The sequence below is a fragment of the Gallus gallus genome, chromosome 1 (genome assembly GCF_016699485.2).
Source record: "Gallus gallus isolate bGalGal1 chromosome 1, bGalGal1.mat.broiler.GRCg7b, whole genome shotgun sequence".
Taxonomy (NCBI): domain Eukaryota; kingdom Metazoa; phylum Chordata; class Aves; order Galliformes; family Phasianidae; genus Gallus; species Gallus gallus.
Window position 1 is genome coordinate 182,294,348 of NC_052532.1, and position 18,261 is coordinate 182,312,608.

Genomic DNA, 18,261 nt, shown 5'->3' on the forward strand with positions numbered 1-18,261 from the left:
GCTTATATATGTTCATTAATCCTAAAATTATTATGTTTATGTGGATGGATTTCCAAATGAGGAGCAGCAAAATTAATTGAAGCTGTCATTTACAGCCCAAAAGTATCCTGTTTACAACTTGGTTGGAAATCTTGGTGCAAATTCACTTCAATCATTAGTCAAAGATGGGATCCTAGCATTTAAAAAAAAAAAATCATGTGCAACCAACTCTATCTACAGTGACACAAAATGGTGAAACAATGGGGTAGTAATATAAAAGGAAGAGGTATAAGAGTAGAATCATGATGTGTTAGGCAATGCAAAGGAAGTGATAACATTTTATTTACAATTACTTAATTTCTACAACTACTGTGAGAATCTAAAGTGTGAGAACAGAATTAAGAAGGAGAGTTGCTAGGATTTGAATCAAAATTCATGGTATTACAGAGATTTGAATCAAAATTCATAGAATAATAGAATGGCTTGAGTTGGAAGGGAACTCAAAGATCATCCAGTTCCTACCCTCAGTTCAATTAATCAAATTCAATTCAATCAACGTAACAGAAGTCTCAGCATTGACTTCATTTGGCTTTGGTTCAGGAGGCAGTTGCCCAGATAACAGCTGCTGTGCAGGCACTACGTAAGAGATTTATTCCTTCTGCACAAGCAGTCTCAGTGACTTGAAAGAAAATGCGAACATCCGTGCATGGCGTTGGATGAACACCTGACCCTGGTGACTTCCAAACGTTTCTGCCAGTTGAAAACCAGAGCCCCGTGGCAGCTTTCTGCTGGGTGCCAAGCAGGAAACACACAGCTCAGGGCTTCACATTTGGGAACTTTCCCAAATTATGTTAATGGGACTTAGAGCATGAGTTACACACTCTGATACTGAGTCACTTGAAGCGCTAACTAAATATCGGATGTGGGCTTTTTTGCCCCTGTGTGGGGCTGCACAAGCATCAACTCTGGAGGGTGAACACTTGCGGAAAGTTCAGGCTCACACACACAGTACTGTGCATGCAGCCTTAAGTAAACACTGGAAATGTTACTTTTTATGAATCCTCTTGCTCTGCTCACAGCTCTCTGCATTGGATTTTTCATGGCACACCAAGTAATGACTTGCGTAATATTGCTGCATGCTTAAAGTGTGAAGTTTCTCCTTAGATGTAATGATTACAACTGCAGAACATCAGAATTGCTCAGCTGACCAAATCAGACATCCTTTTGGACTGTCCTATTTCTGTCTATCCTTAATGGTAATGAGGAATAAACAAAATACCATCATGGACTATTTCAGGAGTTGTTACTCAGAAGAAAGATCTCTTCTCTGTTCCTGTTTGCTGATTTTTACATTGCTTTTCTTTAGTTCTGTCTTGCATAGGTACAGATGTTCTCAGTATCTGCATTCTCACTAAAATCTCAGATTTAAAATAGTACAGTAAATGTCAGAGATTTTTTTTAGCAAACCTCAGAGATTTTCCATATGAAAGAGTACTTCCCTATTACCTAATTGTAAACTATTGTCCTATATCACTTAACATGTCATTGTTCTTATATTAAAGAAAAATAAGTAAGGCAACCTACTTTCTTTAAGGTGCTTCTCTATGTGTCCTTAGCAGATATCTTATTTCAGTTGTAAAACCGATGTGACCATTTTCTGCCCTTTGATGTGAACAGTGTTGTTTAATTCCCCTGACAGTTCCGGCAGACTTTTATTCTTGGTTACTGCTTTGTAATTTCATATGACCAGAACTAGGCACAGTGCTCAGGTCAAAGTGAAAATCTTTCTCAAGTGTCTTTCTTTAAACTTTGTAACCTTGTTCTTTATAGATACGTACATTTTAAGATATTTACTTTAACTGCTGTTATCAGAATTACCATCTAATAAGACAAGCTCAAGAATCCATAGAAAATAATGAACAAACAAGCAAACTCCAAGAGCATCATCTGTGATTAGCTATCTACAATTTACCATTTACTCTGTGCTTATTAAAAGTAAGAGGATTTGTGTAAGCTACTCAAAAAGATCACAAACAAACAGAATAAATTGCAAACACAGTATGGGTCAACAGTCACTGCAAATAATGAATCACAGAAAAACCCAGCCATCCTGTTATAACAGAACCACTCAGGACTATAGTAATGGATAGATAGTAGCCTCAGACAGAACCAGGAACTTGTATGAAACCACAGTTTGTTTTATTTCCTCTGATGCAAGACAAACTGTGGATGAACTCCTGTCAGGGTGCTTAGAGCTCAGATTACTGCACCCATCTTATGATGCCATATTTTAGAGAGTAAGTTCAAAAAAACAGCAAAAGGAAAGAAATTCAGCCCACAAAAACACTTTTCAGAAGTCAAAGATCCAGTTTACGAAAGGAGACAAGTCTAATGAATGTGTGAAGTGTAAACTTTGGGGTGCAGAACAAGAACAAACAGAGATATTAGGAAAAAGGAAAGGTTTTCACTACCAGTAGATTCTGCCAATGCTGCAGTCCTTAAAAGGCAATATGAATAAAAACAAAACTTCCAGGTGCAAGAACTGTCAAGACAACTTTGATAAATATGAGAAACCCACACATTGGATCATACATGGGAATACACAGGCGGATGAAATCACGCATCATTGCAGACCAGGCTACAAGTTTGTGGAGGTGTCATTACACCCACTTTCCCCTGACTGTACTACAGCTGCAGCTGTGGAGGTGGAGGTTTAGGCTCGGACCAGGTAGACTAGGTTTTGGTGAGATGATATAACCAAAACAATTTTCGTATTTCCAATAAAGTAACTTGTTACTGAAAATAGTGCACATGTAAACTGTCTATTTTTAAAAATATTGCAATGACAAAATTAGCCTCATTTCCTCTTTGTTTGATGACTAAACTACATGCTGCGTGTCTACCTAGTCAGGACAGAAACTGTAAGGTTATATGATATGAGACTTAGTGTACCACTAATTACTCACACTGAGAATGACCCAAGGGGATTCACACTTCTGAAATACTGGGAGAGAAACAGAGGCAAGATGTAGGAGGTCAAACAACTTAACGTGAAATGTTGGGTTTTTTTGGTACAAATATTGCTTGTGGATCAAATGAGAGTAGTCTTCATAACTCCTTTTTGGGATTAGGATCAACTCCTCCTCCAAAGAGCTTATGCATCAGGTAAGTACAATGCACACAAGTGGGAAGGTATAACCGCGGCCATGTGTGAGCAGAGTCCTGCCCTGAGGGTGCTGGAGCCTTCCATGGTTTGTCTATTTTTCCCATGTTCACGTGATGTTTTTTTTGGCTGGAGAACAGCATTAAAAAGAAGAGAGGACAGCTGCAGAGGAGACCTGCAAAGGAGCAAAGAAAATGAGATGGGTGGGGGAAGTGTAAAGTGTATGTGGAATGATTGTTGCAGATGAGCTTTGGCTTGTGGGGCAGGTCAGTGCTGTAACTCAGTGGGGACACACTGGTTCTTTGCTACCTGGTTTCATTCTACGGAATCCAAAATGTAGGGTTGATAGCTTTTTCTTGACCTGCTTCCCATAGGGAACTGAAATGAACCCAGGGAGCACACTGAGGCCCATGAGCTGGGATAGACTCCCAGATCCCATTGTCCATATCCAGAGAAGGTACTTTAATGCCCTGAATTTCTTTCAGAAGACATTGAATGAAACACAGAATCATAGAAACATTTGAGTTGGAAGGGACCTTTAAAGTTCATCTAGTCCAACTTGCCTGAAATGAACATGGACACATACAGCTCAGTCACGTTGCTCAGAGCCCCATTCAGCCTGATCTTGAGTGTCCCCAGGGATAGGACATCCACCACCTCTCTGGATAGCCTGTGCCAATGCTTCATCACCCTTATCATAAAAAACTTTGTCTGATATCAAAATCTCACATTTTAGTTTGAAACAATTTCCCCTTATCTTGTTGCAGCAGACTCTGCTGAAGAGTCTGTCCACTTCTTTCCTGTAGCTCCCCTTTAGGTACTGAAAGTCTGTTATCAGTCTCCTAAGAGCCTTCTCTTCTCCATGCTGAGCAGCCCCAGCTCTCTCAGTCTGTCCTTGTAAGAGAGATGTTACATCCCTTGGATCATTTTTGTGATCCTCCTCTGGATGCACTCCAACAGTTCCATGTCTCTCCTGTACTGAGGACTTCACATTTGGATGCAGTACTCCAGGTGAGGTCTGACCAGCACAGAGCAGAGGGGCAGGATCACTTCCTATGACCTGCTGGTCACAGTGCCATGGCTCAACATTTTACCTATATTTTATTTAAACATTGTCAGTTCTTGGTAGAAGAGTTCTTTTAGAGTTTGGTCTATACTTGGTCTTTAGTTAAGAAAACAATAGACTTATACCCAAAATTGGACAGATAGAAGACTTCCAAGCCTGCCTGTTTATTCACTCAGAATTGTTTTGGAGTCAAGCTGAACTCTTCCTGTTTGAAGACTCAGAGGAAGAAGGATGGTTTGTTTTTATGTAAACAATAAATATTTTCCATGAGTTGTTTTACCAAATCCTGCATTCCCCGTTTTATTAAAGGGAGAGATTTACTGGGACTTTGCGTTAAGTTTGAAATGACGTGTCTTTCTACAAAAAACTAAATTTTTTGCTACTTGGTAATGTCAAGGGGTCCCTCAAGTACAGTTAACTAAGAAGCTGCTTGCTGTTGTCACATTATTTTCTGCCCTTCCTATTACTGTGATAACTGAGCAAAGAGAGAATACGTGTATCAGTGCTAACGTAAAAATGTCAGAGATGTGTGCTTACAGGCAGAGTCACTGCAGTTACACCCACAACTTTTAATGACACAAAAATACTACATTTCTAAAGCATCTGGGACTATGTTTAAGTGGCAGCTAAGTGATTTTAAGTGGTCTGGTTGTGCATTTAAATGTCAGCTGCACTTTCAATGCTCCCACCTCACTCTGCAAGTCCAAGGCACTTGATATTTCTGATGCCAAGCACAGCCAGAACAAGGGGTGAGCCATGCAAGCAGCTTACTGCACGTTATGATACTCACCAGTTATACCACACAGTCCTCAAAACAACGGACTTTGTCTCCTTTTGTGGTAGCTGTGGTCTAGACAAGTCAGTCCTCAAAGAAAACCCATAAAGGCTGATGAGAGACAATATTTATCTCACTCGATTTTTGTCAGATTGCTTGTGCAGAATACAAAACATCCAGGTTCAAAATTCCTTTTTTTTTCCTAAGAGATATAAACTCCTACAACCGACTTCCTTGAGAGAGACCTGTAATTACCAGATTCCTGAGTTTATCATAAAGATATTTTCTTGGCAAATTCCACTGTATAGGTAGTATAAGTATTGAGTCAGCAAAAAGATAATGATAATCATGGGATAAGTTTAGGGGTATCACCACTCAGTGGGGGCCAATGGATCCATTCTTAGTGGCACTGAACATATTCAAATTCAAAATAATTTTCTGGGGTCATCTGAGAAGGTGACTTGTTGCAGTATGTTGCTCAGGCAAGACTTCCAGTTGTTTCTGATACTGGAGATCATCATAAGCCACTCTTACTACTTTTTTTAACTGGGAATATCCTGGGTCTGATGTGTGGGTGTAGTACTTGTCTAGAATGATCCAGGCGACTAGCCTGCTTCCTCACTTTGAATCATTAGATATTTCCATTAAACATCTTGCACAGCTTTATTTTGGCTCTCAGGTCCTTGTGTTAGCCCACAGACTCTTCGTTTTTTGTGTCAGGCACTCAGAGAGCTGAGACATGGAGAACCTTCATACACTCTGCAGATAACAAATGTGCAAGGCTGTGGTGTGTTATGTGACAGGAAATTGTGCTTGCTAGGACTTGTGCAAAGGTTAATAGGGTTTGATTTAGAGTTGAAATAACAGCTCTACTCCACATTCCAATAACGTGCTTGTATAAGACGTCTTTAGCCATGCCTACATTGGGATGTCATCCAAGCAAGCAGGACCCCATCCTGGCTGGATCCCCTGGGCACTGATGTCGCATCAGAAACATGAATCAAGCATCTCATTTTATTCCTCTCTCCCTTCCTCACAGCCCTGAAGCCTTGAAATCCTTCATGTTCTTCAGTTTCAAAGTTTATAGTATTCAAGTATTATCTAGTGGAAAACACCCTGCAGGTAAGGAGATAGTACAATGTCAGATGTTATCAAACATTTCTCAGTTACGGTCTTGGCCCCAAACTACCTGACAGTGAACAGGTTAAAACATGTGACAGCAGATGACTGAGCAGAAGACACTCATTTCTTGGAACAAATGGTTGCAAAACAGAATTTGTTCAATGAAGGAAGGTACAGGAGAACCTTCAGGGCTGTACAAGAAAGTACAAACACAGAAAACAACTTGCACTTACATAAGAAAATTGTTTTTGTAGAACAGATGAAATGCTTCTGTTGTGTTACGGAAAAATTAATCAAATAACATAGGCATATAACAGAGATAAGCAAATCTGTCTGTGCCACAGAACTGCAAGGTGAATTGTAGAACTCCTTTTTACAAACTTAAGTGTGAGACAAATGGCAGAGCCAGCACATTAGAGTAATTACTTCTTTATTAATAGTGAATAATTCTTCTGTCCCTCTCATCAATTCTGAATTAATGTCATCTCTCTTTTTGTATTCATTGAACCAGGGTTTGCTTAAGTTCAAATAACAGAGACATCATGCACCTCATTTCAGTCTGTGTTGAAGATGTGATGTGTCTTGCAAGTAGAACCAACTGACTTTGGAAAAAAAATAAATTACTCTGTTGCAAAAATGTAAGCAATTTTGGTTAAAGAATGAGCTGTTTTATAATAATTGTTAACATGCATCAAAAATTCAGTGGCTTAGCAATCAGTTTCTGGAAGTAGAGGCTAGCTGGATTGTTAGGAAGGGAGATTCACTTTACTCTTGCCCCAGACATTATCATTTTGAGCTTAGCGTATTTTCCTTATGAGAACAATTTGACCAGAACGTCTTGTTCTGTTCAGTGGCCAGCTTGGAAAAATAGCAAGAAAACATTTTTGATTCACAAAGGATGTTTGTCTGATCATTTTTATGAGTTCTGTGAAATACCAGGTTGATTTTCCTCCCAAATCAGTGTTATTTTTTTGTGTCCAAACTTTTAGTTAAACTTCTGAAATAGGTCTCTGAAGCTCTTTCATTCCTGTCTAAGCATATTATGTAGCTATTTTCTTTATAGTTAGTTCCTTCTTTTCTATACTGGTTTACTTCTAATCATTATATTCTATGTTTAAACAATTTTCCTTTGATATTGCTTCAAAAGCTTTAGGGAAACCAAAGAAAATGTGATCTAACACATTTTCATTGCCTATTAAAGCATTTCCTCAGCCAAAGGAAGACAGTAAGTTCATTTATCATATTAATTTGTTTAGTTTGTGCCATATTTATCTCATATGCTATTAGATTCCATGCTGGATTTCCTTATCTTCAAATTCATTTAATGTTTTACATACTTATTATGCTTGGGTTAACAGGCTTTTTCTTCTCTGAATCGATGTTCCACCATATCCAAAATGGGCCTTACATTTACTTAATCTTAGCAATTTTATGCCATTCCTTTTCAACAAACTTCTTCCAGCATGTGCTTACTGACTTTTTCAGAGATTTTAGTTAATATATTTTGCTCTAAATTACATTTCAGATTAAAAATGTGGTTTTCATGTGGTGTTTGGTCACACGTTCTGTGCCAGTGTTCCTATGAAAAGCAAGGCAACAATTTTGCTTCCAAGCCATTCCTAGAATATCTTAAAACTCAACCCATCTATCCATAATGTCTTGCTCTCTTCTATTTTTTTTTCAATCCCTGTGTGCAATTGACAGCTTTCTTCCTATTATGTTTTCATTCCATTTTCTAATTTGGTTTGACAGCTTTCACTTTATCCCCACACTTCCTAATCTCTAAATTAGAGCCGTTTTTAATGTCTGTATTCTTTCCCTAAGCTTCAGGCGTCCAAATGAAACACGCAGCCAGATGTACAATTATTCTCTGCTTCTCTTATCTTCAATGGATTGAGACAGGCACTACGAGAAACTGTCTTGGCCTACTATTATCTTAACTTTTGTGTAAAGAAACCTGTTTTTCTCCCTTTACCGTAATAAGGAAACTGAATGACTATATTCTTAACTTAGATAAATTAATTAAATTACCTTTTTGTAGTCAGGTTTTCCATAATATCTTTGTTCTTAGCAAAGCCAATGCCAAAATAGCAGTACTTCATATGGAGTCAATGACTGAGTAAACGCAGTCGACTATAATATTGTGTTTATCTGGTCCATGAAATTGCTAGTAGTGTTTGTTAGGAAGTTGAGACCCAGCTGGTGAAAAAAAAAATAGTTTAAACCTGTGATCATCATTTATAGTCTCATGTTATAGTTAAAGCAAAGAAATACACTTTTCTTTTTAAGCCTTATACATGTGATCTATGAAAGTGTATGCTTTAGGATGAAATGAATCACATTCTCCATACAAATATCTTTTATAGACAGACATCCAACATTATGAGAAATAGATCTAACTCCTGAAGTTTTGCATTATGATGGCTTTCATAGCTTTCATTTCTTCAAAAACATTAGAAATAGTACCTTCAGAATATATCCAGGGATTTCTGTCAGGTATTCAGCTGCATGTAATTTTCATTCAGAAATTTTATTTGAAATAACTCATTATTTTTCACCTGATCTCATCATACTGCTTAAGTTTAATTGACCTCCTTTTCCGCTTTTTCCCTTCCACCCACAATGCACATGCTTCAGTAATTATGTTCTACTCACCCTTATTGCTCTGTCATGCTATTGCTAGTTGTCCTTGGATTCTTGTTCTGAGATACTACGTATTATATTTAAAAGCGTTCAGCATTTACATGCCTCCCTTTATAGCCAGAATTAAAGATGAACTGTGTTACAAGATTCAGAGTTAAAATTCAGAAGTGCTCCACCAAAAAAGAAGAAAACAAAACAAAAAAAAAGAGTTGGTGAGAAAGAATAAGATAAATAAAGTAAAATAATCAAAAGGAAGAAAAGTGATATGTTTACTTGTAAGCAGTTGTTTGAGTAAGAGAATCTCCGTTGTACATATGTTTTCAAACTGTATTTGAGCATGTAAAAAAGTTGATGCAGAAAGATTCAGGAAGCTTCTGTGGTCACTAACACCCTTGGACAAATAATGTAAGAGTGTGAGAAAAGACAGAAGAAAGCCAAATTCTTGCTTGTTGCTGGTCTCCAGGGAGCTAAAAAGGAAGGGCAGGTCTTGGAGAGGGATTATTCAATTCCATCTCTATCATAATAGCTATTGCTGTTACAAAACAATGAAGCAGCCAAGACAGATAGGTGCTGCATGTGGAATAAATTCAGATTTACTGATAGGTAGTTGGCAGCTTTTATTTTGTGTCTATTACATGTTGTCCTTAGGATTGGTACTTCTTCTACAGAAGTGTCTGTTAAATAAAAAGATGCTCAAATCCACTGGTAAAGTATTCTGTGCCAGAAAATGAGACATCAGTAACCCCCACATTAGCTTCTGGGTCTAACTCCCATGTTCAGACATGGCCTGGGGAGAAGAAGGGGATGGTGCTGAGTGTGGTGGGACCAGTATGGACTAGCAGTTGCTGAGCAGGTGGGATTTTTTCCTGGGGTTCAAACCTGTGCTACTTAGCATCCTCCAAGCAATGCCTCCATGCACGTCCAGGCACCCCTGTCAACAGCATCAAGAAAAGACATGACTGTTTGGGGATAAGGAGGGCAAGATAGCTTGGCTGCAGGGGAGTACGAGTCGCACCGTGCTCTCCAGGACCAGTTCTTGAACCTCTTTATGTATTGGGTGTCAGAGTTTGTCTAAATGCCACACCAAGCAGATTTTAGCCAGCGAGGTCTGTGCTGTCCCACCTGCACTGGTACCAATGTCACTATTTAAACATGAAGACGTACATCGGATTTGGGGGATCTCTCATCTGAATGTACTTTTTCAAGGAAATTCATTGGAACCACTATTGGTCTTAGATACTACTCAGGAAGGATCAGTTCTTAGCTTTCCATTAAATACATGTGATTTTTCAGAATATTCTTTCATCCTAGTTGTGTTTTCCCACTCTTGTACACTTGTATCTTCTGGACATATGTTCAGACCCTATCAGAATAATTCTGCAGGTGCGGAAGTGGGTACGTGACTGCTGCAGCGAAATGCAAATACTTCCAGCGCTCTTTGCTCAAGAATTATGCCTCAAGCAGACACTAATAATTGAATCATTCTGCTAAATAATATCTAAACACTTGAGTCACGCATCATTTTGATGCTCTTAAGAAAGAAATAACTTCAAGAAAACTGATACGAATTACTGAGTCAAACTCCTTTTCCTGCAGTACAGCTAAGGATAAGTTCTCTATTCCTGAAACATCAGCTATGTTGTCATACTCTGCCCAATTCTGCAGCCATGGTTGTACTGGCAATTTTTTCTAGAAAACTTTCAAGAGAAATTAACTGAATGTGTTTCTTTTATTGTCACAGGAATTAGATGCCATGCGATGATGAAAATCCCATTGCACTTTCTACATATATCTTTGTTGTTTCTGCAAATATCTTTGTTAAACAGCACCATCCAACAGCCTTTGCCTTTTCTTTTCACTATCTGTAACAATAAAAAATTGTTAATTTTAATTGAGCAGTTTGAGTCTCCCCTAAATTGCTTGTGAGCATAACATGCTCCTGTCTATGTCTGCTGTTCTCTGTGCTAATGATTCAGTAGTTAACATGACAGCCAGTTGGTTTTGGCACTTTTACTAAGAGGAAGAATACAGAAATATTTGTACAGCTGCACTAAAATGTTGTCTCTTGTGGAAGGATTTCTCCCTATGGTAATGGAGAAACTGAGGAAACCAAGAGTTGGTTAGCTCCTTGTTGAAGGAACTATTTCAGGCAGTTTGATTAAACTGCTCTCCCTAGACTCCTCTTACACAGTCTTTACAGTAACGGGAACTAAACTAACAAAATAGACTCACGTATTTACAGAAATAATGGCTTTTAAGTTAACTCCATCCTTAATCGTATGGATTTTTAGCACTAATGCACAGCTGTAATAACTATTTCTAGTCCTCTAGAGGAGTTTGAGTGCATAAAGATATCCGTTTGTGTTCTTCTTCCTTCAGGCTATACTACTGTATTGGAGGAATCTCCTTCTGCTCCCTTCACCTGGAAATTATCAAAATTATCTCCTGTCCAAAGTCAGCTGAGCATCCAGCAATCCCATTACAATTTTTTTGAGGAAGATTTAGGACAAACAGGATAAACCAAGCTATGTAAGTAGGTATTGTAGTTGTCAAACTCTTCTTCCTCACAATCTGTCTTTGTCCATGCAGACTGTGTGTAAGTTCTTTCTGCTAGCTATTATAGATGAAACCACAAGCACTAAGTTTTATGCATTGCTTCCCTGCTCTAATGGATCAAAGAATCATATAATTACAGAATCAACAAGGTTGGAAAAGACCTCCCACATCATCCAGTCCAACTGTCCATCTGTCACCAGCATTTCCCACTAAACTATGTCCCTCAGTACAACATCTAAATGTTTCTTGAACACAGTGTTATTATTTCCACCTAGAATTTATGAAGTAGCTTTTATCAAAAGAGTCCATTTCCATTTACTTTTAGTTTCAAGGACATTTCAATCTTTTTGTGTACATCGGTAATAAGATGATACACCAATATGGCAACATATCAAATTGCGCTCCAGAGACCTTCTCTGAGTGAATCTAAAGTTCACACAAATAGTCCAAGGGAAAGCATATTTTACCTCCTCATAAGACATAGATCTGAAGATAAGAAAACTAACATTAAAAGGAAAGAACTTGAACAGTTAATGAATTAAGAGGAGGAAAGAATGTTAAAAAGAATGTTCAGCTCTTACACAGGCTGCCCAAAGGCTGTGGATTCTCCTCCTTAGAGATGTCCCAAAGCCACCTGGACATGGTCCTGGGCACCCTGCTCTGGGTGTCCCTCCTGGAGCAGGCATTGGGCACAGAGATCCCTACCAACCTCCAACTTTGTGATTCTGTGACAGGAGCTTCCTAGTAGGAAGACCAAAAGCACAGTACTGAATGAGAACAAGACCCAGTTTGTCTCATATTCTATCTCCAGACTGTGCCATGATAGACTCTGTTGGAGAGCAGTACAAGAAACAAAGTATGTGCACTGAGCTTCTTATGTGGGGTGTTCTCCCATCGTCTGCAGTTCTGATGAAGATACGCTATGAGAGATAAGCACCTGAGCTTTGCACTTTATTTTTTCTTCATAATCCCCTGCAGTACACCTATTTGAGAATACTGACATCAGGAAAGGATATTCCTCTATTGCCTGAGAGTTATAAGCCCATACTTTGCATTGCAAATCCTAAGATCAGTCAAATCCTTCAAGAAACATTAACAATGTTAAAAATTATGCAAAATATGTATATAAAATAGGTCACAGCCTATTTCCTGTGGGCATGTGATATTTTTAATACTAATTAAACTGAATCTGATTACTATTTTTTGTTGCAGGCATCTATTTACTACATACAAGAGATAAAACAAAATTTATTATCAAACTTTCAGGCTTTTCTTTCAGCGCAAAGAAGAAGGAGAGGACTTCAGAATCTAATAAAGGTTAAGATTGTTTAATCAGAGCTTAATTATGAGTGTATCAACTAATTGTTTCTGTAGGAAGATTGTTGTTGTAGATGGGGCTCAGAAATAATTATTAAGAAACAGGTAAGGCTAGGCATAATTTCCCTGGGGAAATAAAATTTTCCCTAGTACCATAACAGTGAGTTGAAGCTGCGGTTTTTGGTATCCAGCACAGCCATGTGGCTGCTTTGAGTTCGTATTTGAAAGCCTTAGTTCACCCTACACAGCCATTGACAGAGTGTGGTACAGTGGATGATGTATTTCATTGCCAGAAGTGCATGTAGGACAGGAGGCTGGAATGATTTTATTAGGAGGTGATTATGGTAAAGACAGAAAAAGAGGTATTGACAAACTTTATGTGTATTATAAAAGCATGAGCTAGGGAAAAATCAGTCCTTAAGAACTATACAACTGCCTATGTTTCATTCCTCAAACTCTGTGACTATTCACAGAACTTCATCCTGTCCACTTTCAGCTGAACTACTTTTAACAACTCTGAGAACAGTCTAATATCTGAAGCATCATCCCAAAAGATTTTGGTGAGAAAATACTGTGATCAAATCTTACAAAACTATAGTGAAGCAACATCCTGATGAGCTTGCTTCATACTATTTCAATTAGCTGTAGGCCACTATCAGTAAATAAAGCACCGGATAATCCCTTCCAAACAAGTCACAAGTCTGATATTCAGTGTGAAAAAAAATAATTTAATATCTGAAAAAAACCCTGTTATTTTTTATTAATGCAAATGCAAGATTGGCTCTTGAACCAGTAGTGCCAGCTGAAGAAGCTGCTGCCCACCAGTGCCCTCTGCTCTATAGCTGATGCTTCCCTGGCATGCTTCACTTAGAGCACCCTTGTGTTCCTTTGATGTAATTAAGTTGTAAAGGCCACCAAATTTTTCAGGCACTATTTGCCCTTAGTCAAGTCATACTGGCTGACTAAGGGTCATTGCAGATTGCTACAAAAAGTGGTGGTCATATATAGATTAAAAAAAAAAGGGGGGGGGGGGGGGGGAGGGACAAGAAAATATAAAGATGTCAAGATCTCCAAGTTTATTAATGTCAAACATCTCCAAAAAATGGACTGCTACCACCACAGTCACATAGAGCTTAAACCTATATCAATCACTGGTCAAGTGCATTACTCAGTGTTTAAAATGGTTATTCTAATCTCTGCACCTGAATTACTAAATATGTTGCATCTACTACAAGTCATCTGTATCCAAAAGATCTTCTTCTTAAGAAGCATCGATTCAGAAACCATGTTTTACACATGATCTACACATCAAAGATAGCAGATATTGTACAAGCTTCCGCTATTAAAATACCTAACATGAAGACCAAGATTGCCAATGGCTGGTTGCCTAAATGGTAACAATTACATATGCTATCAGAATGACAGGCAGCTTCCTAGAGCACATCCCTGCTCTCCCTGTTCATGTCCAAAAGAATCAGAAAGCTCAGGTTTCTAAAAGAGCTGTCTTGAGCTTCAGTATGGTATAGTATCTTGGTTGAATGTCTAAGTCAAGTTATCAAAGCTGTATGCTTTTTCCAATCAGCACAAAAAAGAATTTCAGAACTTGTTAGAGACTCTTTGAAGGACCAAGTTCTTCACCTCTCCCTCTTCTTCTCTACCTCTTCGTAATCTCTCCATTGTAATACTGATATTCATTACAGTGGATGAAATAACAGAATAATATTAATGACATGATTTATCTAATCATCCAACTGAACAAGTCAAATGCTTAAGCTGTTGTTAAAAGATATGATGATCAACCATACATATGGACTTGTTTTCTGTCCTACAAAACTAAGGAGCTTCAGTATACTTTCTAGGGGCTAAATGATCATCACCTTAACTGCCACCCCAAAGATGTGGTAGCTTGTTGATAGACTTAATAATGGAATAAGAATCAAACAAGCTGGGTCCTTACCCGTGAAAGTGAGTGTTGTGGGAGAGGAAGGGGTTACAACATTTACTGATCTTTTCAGCCAGAAGTGTTGGATCATGAACATATCTCAGTTTCTTCTATGGCTTGCTGTGTTGGGACATTGGCATAGTCTGAAGCTAGTAGCTGCCAGGATGGTAAAGAGGAAACAGTGAATTAATTGTGTCTCACAACCACAGTGCTTCCTGCCTCACCCATTGCTCAAGGCCACATCTAACTTCAGATTATAGCCCCAGTAAATTGCCAATTATGAAATGAGAGGTCACATATAAGGTGCCAAACTTCAAAATTTTTATTCCAATTTCTTTACTGCAAACTTCAAAATTATGCGGCATTCTGAACTTCTTGTTTAATGACCAATGACATAACATCAATGAATCCCAATTGTTTTGTGAACATCTTCATAAGAAAATAAACCAGTATTCAATGAGAGGAAATGACATGAGCTTATGAAACTTGTTTATATATATCAGCTAAATAGAAATGCGTAAATGATTTCAGTTTTGTTATTGTAGATAATACTGAAGGACAGAATACCAATACAAAAAATATATCTGAATTCCTAGTTAAGTAAAATCAGCCACTGGGCTTATCTCTACATGCTGTCTCTCTGTTTGAAATGAAATCTGGACAAAATGCCCAACTGAAATAGAAAAAAAAGAGTTTATTAGCAGCAGTTGTATATAATAAAACTAGGATGAAAAATCTCCACTAATGAAAAGAAGTATAGGAGACAAACAAATACCAGACAAAATGTGCTATTCAACTCAATACTTAATTCAGGCTTATTTTCATCAGCCTCAAAATACTGTTATCCAAAGATGAAATGTTTCATTTTTCAGTCAATGTTCTTTGATTTCAATGACTTTTAATAGCAAACCTATTTCTTTCGTTTCCACATGGCAAAGGTAGAAACCCCAGTCATTCCTAAAACATAATTCTCCAAACAATTTTAGAAAGTAAAATAACACAAACCTAACTGGTAAGTAAGAAAAGCCAGAAGGTGCAGGACACTGCCCACGAGTTATTCAGAATATATTCGATTTCTGTTAAACTAATTTACTGAACCTCATTCACAACACATGGGTGTACCTACCCCCATCGCTTCCTTGCTTTCTTCCAGTTGCTATCTAGCTAATGCTCTGGATCATATAATGATACAAAGGGCTTTTGTCATTCACTGCCAAGTTATTGCTCCTCGCACCTCAGAACCTCTCTTGCAAAATTATCTTGCAGATCTCTTCAAGTGGAAAAAACAGCATCCTGAAGGATGCAGTGAAAATCCTTCTTTCACACCTGAATACATCCAAGATCTTCATAGTCTATCTTGCTTCTTTGGCACTAGCTGGGGAGAGTTTAGAAACAGTAGGAGGAAGGAAGAGATGGGAGAGAAGATATCTACAGTTCCTTCAATAAATTTAAGGGGTGAAATCATAGTGTATATATGTCTAGTTTCTTCAAGCTTCCTTTGACTTAATGAGCCATTGTTTATACAGTTAACGGCAATTGTTTGTATGAGCACTTTAAGCGCACTTCCACTTCTTTCCACCAGTGAAAACTGCCAAGCAAAACTGGCATGACACCTCTGAGTGGAATTTCAACCACATAAAAATAAGAAGTGGCAAAATTCCCAGCTAAAATTTTGACAAATCTACTAAAATCCTGGCACTCGGGCTAGCCCTCATAAGATGATGTGAATTATGCTGTCAGAGAACAAGCAGTTCTGTGGCGGCAAATGCTCAGTCCCAGTGCAGTGGTCTTCCTGGGAAAGTACCCACACAAGTCCCTTAATGCAGTGATTAAGGCATGCACTGGGGATAGGGGATGTATGAGTCTGAGAGCAGATGGGGTGAGGGAAGAAATCAGCAGTGTTCCCGAATTCATCCTGGCTGCTTTGCTGCTGTGTAAGCATCACCACTGTGGGATCTCCAAGGCAGCCAGTTGGCAAGAGCCGCCCCCAAGCTCACCAAGGGAAGCTGCCTCTCAGGGTGGAGGGTGAGATCCCTGTCTCATTGGGTTTTACCTTTAAGGCCAGGGCATGAAAAAGGCACTGACTTGCTCAGCTCTGTCAAGAATGAAGTGCTCCTGGGATTTCAAGAACCCATGCAAGGCAGAAAGTGCTATGGGATGTCATTTCTTCCATTCAGATCACCCCATGTAAATCACAGATGTGCCTTTGTTGATGTATCTCCACCATGTTCACTGGCCATATGATTGTCAAGCATACTGAGCCTTTGATTAAAGCCAGAAAACAGTTCCTGCTCACATTCTGTGGTACCTACAGAACACTCCTTCATTTGAACCCTAAAAGCTACAAAGGTCTTTGGAGCCAGCACAAAGAAGGCAAGTCCTTTCCTGGATCTGCACGCGGGGGAAAGGCAAAGGCTTGCTCACACGCCTCAGTCATGCAGGATGCCTCACTGTGAATTTTCCCCACTTGTGCTGCCAAATGCACTGAGAAGGCAACAGCCAGCCCTTCCCAGCGCTCAACTACCACTCCGTAAGTGTCAGCTCAAGCATGGAAACAGCACAACAGCTACAGAGGAGCTGTGGCAAATCTACCTATTGGCAGCCCTGCAAAAGTCAGCAAGAAAAAATAGTTTGCTAAATATTAGAGAAGGCTTGTTAAAAGGTTTGCCAATTGGGTTTGCTACATCTAACTGCTTCATCCCAGATCTCTTGGGTGCAGCAAGCAGAACGTTGACAAAATATGTAGTTGAAATCAAAGAGGGTAACTTCCATATGCTAACTGCTGCTGCTAGGTGCAAAGAGATACAAACATTGTATTTAAAACATTCGTGCTTCACAACTGAGTTTCTTTTCAGAAATACAAACACTGCACGCTACAGATGCAGTTTGGGGTGCTGTCCCATGACAAACTGAGACAAATGTTTACCCTGTTGCTGCCAAAAGGAGAGTGTCCAGCATCCCATCTTCATGCCTGGCTGACTCCCTGCGTCCCCATTCCCATCGGTGCTGTCCCACCCCTCCTTTGTACTGGTGCTCTGCTCATGCCATAGGGAACCAGAAGAAAACAATCACAAGAAAAAATAAGTTCATTTTTGTGGGGTACTTTTCTGTGGCTTCACCCCTTTGAACTAGTTGCCCCGAGGGTTCACTTGATATTAGAGGGCACGGGGAAAGAGCAGGAATGCTGGCAGGATAGGAGGAGCAGGAGCACCCCTTTACAACAGTGGTGAGCTCTTGGCAGAGCCGTCCTCATCCCACTGCAGCCTCAGACACAAACATCGGTGCCTTGGCTCAGCGGTTTGGGACCTGGGCTGTGACCTGGGTCAGGCACGCAGTGCAACCTTCTCCAGCCCATCAGTTCGGCTCCAGTTGCCTTTGGAAGGAGGCCATGCCCTTTCCCCGGGCCACCTCGCAGACTGCAGAGCTCAGCTGCTGTGGTGCCAGGGTTGTTTTTTGAAGCTTCCAATAAATTTGCTTTTGCTGGAAAAGTGTTTTTTTTTTTTTTTTTTTTTCCTAACCTTCATTTTTCTCATGATCAAAACCAAGCAGGTTATTTTTAGGTCGGTTTTCTCCTTTTGAACTTACATTTGGGCACTAAGTCAACACATGGGACTTCTGCTTCAAAAGACAGTGAGAAAGAAGTTTCTGTGTGATGGCTGTTCTGCAGCATCTGTATAAAGTGTAATGCACCACATTCA